Source organism: Ranitomeya imitator, chromosome 1 (genome assembly GCF_032444005.1).
Source record: "Ranitomeya imitator isolate aRanImi1 chromosome 1, aRanImi1.pri, whole genome shotgun sequence".
Classification (NCBI taxonomy): Eukaryota; Metazoa; Chordata; class Amphibia; order Anura; family Dendrobatidae; genus Ranitomeya; species Ranitomeya imitator.
Window position 1 is genome coordinate 426,262,156 of NC_091282.1, and position 4,410 is coordinate 426,266,565.

Below are 4,410 nucleotides of genomic sequence, written 5' to 3' on the forward strand. Positions count from 1 at the left end.
GAGTGGAGATACAGGACTCAAGGAGGCTGAGAATAGGCCTCCAAGGAGTCAGTGCACAGTATCCGGGTACCGGGAGCCCGAGGCTTTTGTGGAACTATAAGACACAGAGCAGACTTGGAGGGCAGAGGATTTCATGGACTTTGCCCATATACACATGAGCCTGGTGTCTCCATGAAAAGACCCCGGTAAGCACGGCTCAAGCTGCCTACCATACAGGTACCTGTCCCAGGACAAGGGAACGAATTAGGACTTTGCTGGGAACACTTAGTGGCAGCAGGGACCTCAGTTATAGCAAGTGCAGAGTGGAAGGCTTCTACCTAACCTGCCAAGAGGATTCCACTTGTCTCTGGACTGCCTGAACTCCTAATTAACCTGTTGCCAGTGCCCTGGACTGTGGCCTGTCACCCATAGTAAACCAGGTAAAGACTTACAACTTATCACCTCTCTTTATTTACTGGCTATACCATCCACACCCTAAACCATAAGACCCCTGGGGACCCCACTTCACCTGTGGGAAGTGTAACACCTGTGCTGCCGCAAAATCCCCCACGGGACCCCTTTAATGCAGCGTCGGTCCAACTACTGACCATACTCTACAGGTGGCATCACGACAAACTTTAAACATTTTTTCCTTTAATGTTGAGGCCCAGGTCTACACAACGGGTCGCAGCCACCATGTCATCCCCCTTGCGACTGGACCCGGTACCAAGTATCTCACTGCCCTGCGGGCGACTCAGTTCCAAATCCTCAATCTAACCTTACCCAAGTATGGAAAAACACATGATAAGCCAGATAATGAGTGCATAGAGCATACAAGCCACATGACAATAAAGACAAGATAGATGTTGAAGGAGTATAGAGATAAGGAATATGAATAAGGTGTAGTGTTGTGAATTCTGTGGCAGAGCTCCCTCCTGTGGTCACAAGTGGTACTTCGGCTGATTCTCTCTGGGAGCTTCCGTTTGTGGAGGAAAGTGGTACTGCGGCTTCTGAGTTTCCACCTTCAGGTGATCTGGTGAAGTCGTTAGGTGCTTCTCTACTTAACTCCACCTAATGCTTTGATCCATGCTTCTTGTCAATGTTCCAGTGTTTGACTTGTTTTTCCCTGGATCATTCCTGTGGCCTGCTGCTCTGCATAGCTAAGTTCTTCTTTGCTATTTGTTTGCTATTTTTTCTGTCCAGCTTGTCTATTTGTTTTGCTGGAAGCTCTGGGACGCAAAGGGTGTACCTCCGTGCCGTTAGTTCGGTACGGAGGGTCTTTTTGCCCCCTTTGCGTGGTTTTCTTTAGGGTTTTGTGTGAACCGCAAAGTTATCTTTCCTATCCTCGCTCTGTTAAGAAAGTCGGGCCTCACTTTGCTGAATCTATTTCATCCCTACGTTTGTCTTTTCATCTTAACTCACAGTCATTATATGTGGGGGGCTGCCTTTTCCTTTGGGGTATTTCTCTGAGGCAAGGTAGGCTTATTTTCTATCTTCAGGCTAGTTAGTTTCTCAGGCTGTGCCGAGTTCAATAGGCAGAGTTAGGCGCAATCCACGGCTGCCTCTAGTGTTGTTTGGAGAGGATTAGGGATTGCGGTCTGCAGAGTTCCCACGTCTCAGAGCTCGTTCTATTATTTTGGGTTATTGTCAGATCACTGTATGTGCTCTGACCGCTATGTCCATTGTGATACTGAATTGCCTATCACAACAGTACAAGAAGCCAAAAGTGCTAATGATTCTCAATAGAGGGAAAAAAGAAGTTCTGAGACCATTTTTTTTCTTTGCACTGTGTTTTGCCTTTTTTTCCCCTAGACATTTGGGTGGTTCAGGACACAGGTGTAGCAATGGACATTAAAGGTCTGTCTTCATGTGTGGATCAGCTCACGGCAAGAGTTCAAAATATTCAAGATTTTGTGGTTCAGAATTCTTTGTTAGAACCGAGAATTCCTATTCCAGATTTGTTTTTTGGAGATAGAACTAAATTTCTGAGTTTCAAAAATAATTGTAAACTATTTCTGGCTTTGAAACCTCGCTCCTCTGGTGACCCAGTTCAACAGGTTAGGATCATCATTTCTTTTTTGCGTGGCGACCCTCAGGACTGGGCATTTTCTCTTGCGTCAGGAGATCCTGCATTAAGTAATATCGATGCGTTTTTCCTGGCGCTTGGATTGCTGTACGATGAGCCTAATTCAGTGGATCAGGCAGAAAAAAATTTGCTGGCTCTTTGTCAGGCTCAGGATGAGATAGAGGTATATTGTCAGAAATTTAGAAAGTGGTCCGTTCTCACTCAATGGAATGAATCTGCGCTGGCAGCTATATTCAGAAAGGGTCTCTCTGAAGCCCTTAAGGATGTCATGGTGGGATTTCCTATGCCTGCTGGTTTGAATGAGTCTATGTCTTTGGCCATTCAGATCGGTCGACGCTTGCGTGAGCGTAAATCTTTGCACCATTTGGCGGTATTGCCTGAGATTAAACCTAAGTCTATGCAGTGCGATAGGACTATGACCAGAGTTGAACGGCAAGAACACAGACGTCTGAATGGGCTGTGTTTCTACTGTGGTGATTCCACTCATGCTATCTCTGATTGTCCTAAGCGCACTAAGCGGTTCGCTAGGTCTGCCACCATTGGTACAGTACAGTCAAAATTTCTTCTGTCTGTTACCTTGATCTGCTCTTTGTCATCGTATTCTGTCATGGCGTTTGTGGATTCAGGCGCTGCCCTGAATTTGATGGACTTGGAATATGCTAAGCGTTGTGGGTTTTTCTTGGAGCCCTTGCAGTGTCCTATTCCATTGAGAGGAATTGATGCTACGCCTTCGGCCAAGAATAAGCCTCAATACTGGACCCAGCTGACCATGTGCATGGCTCCTGCACATCAGGAGGTTATTCGCTTTCTGGTGTTGCATAATCTGCATGATGTGGTCGTGTTGGGGTTGCCATGGCTACAAGCCCATAATCCAGTATTGGATTGGAAATCCATGTCGGTATCCAGCTGGGGTTGTCAGGGGGTACATGGTGATGTTCCATTTCTGTCAATTTCGTCATCCACCCCTTCTGAGGTTCCAGAGTTCTTGTCTGATTACCGGGATGTATTTGATGAGCCCAAGTCCGATGCCCTACCTCCGCATAGGGATTGTGATTGTGCTATCAATTTGATTCCTGGTAGTAAATTCCCAAAAGGTCGACTGTTTAATTTATCCGTGCCTGAGCACACCGCTATGCGCAGTTATGTGAAGGAATCCCTGGAGAAGGGGCATATTCGCCCGTCATCGTTGCCATTAGGAGCAGGGTTCTTTTTTGTAGCCAAGAAGGATGGTTCGCTGAGACCTTGTATAGATTACCGCCTTCTTAATAAGATCACTGTTAAATTTCAGTACCCCTTGCCATTGTTATCTGATTTGTTTGCTCGGATTAAGGGGGCTAGTTGGTTCACTAAGATAGATCTTCGTGGTGCGTATAATCTGATGCGGATCAGGCGAGGCGATGAATGGAAAACTGCATTTAATACGCCCGAGGGTCATTTTGAGTATCTAGTGATGCCATTCGGACTTGCCAATGCTCCATCAGTGTTTCAGTCCTTTATGCATGACATCTTCCGAGAGTACCTGGATAAATTCCTGATTGTGTACTTGGATGACATTTTGATCTTCTCGGATGATTGGGAGTCTCATGTGAAGCAGGTCAGAACGGTTTTTCAGGTCCTGCGTGCTAATTCTTTGTTTGTGAAGGGATCAAAGTGTCTCTTTGGTGTGCAGAAGGTTTCATTTTTGGGGTTCATCTTTTCCCCTTCTACTATCGAGATGGATCCTGTTAAGGTCCAAGCCATCCATGATTGAACTCAGCCGACATCTCTGAAAAGTCTGCAAAAGTTCCTGGGCTTTGCTAATTTTTATCATCGCTTCATCTGCAATTTTTCTAGTATTGCCAAACCGTTGACCGATTTGACCAAGAAGGGTGCTGATTTGGTCAATTGGTCTTCTGCTGCTGTGGAAGCTTTTCAAGAGTTGAAGCGTCGTTTTTCTTCTGCCCCTGTGTTGTGTCAACCCGATGTTTCTCTTCCGTTCCAGGTCGAGGTTGATGCTTCTGAGATTGGAGCAGGGGCTGTTTTGTCGCAGAGAGGTTCTGATTGCTCAGTGATGAAACCATGCACTTTTTTTTCCAGGAAGTTTTCGCCTGCTGAGCGAAATTATGATGTGGGCAACCGAGAGTTGCTGGCCATGAAGTGGGCATTCGAGGAGTGGCGTCATTGGCTTGAAGGAGCTAAGCATCGCGTGGTGGTATTGACTGATCATAAGAACTTGACTTATCTCGAGTCTGCTAAGCGTTTGAATCCTAGACAGGCTCGTTGGTCGCTGTTTTTTGCCCGTTTTGACTTTGTGATTTCGTACCTTCCGGGCTCTACAAATGTGAAGGCGGATGCTCTGTCTAGGA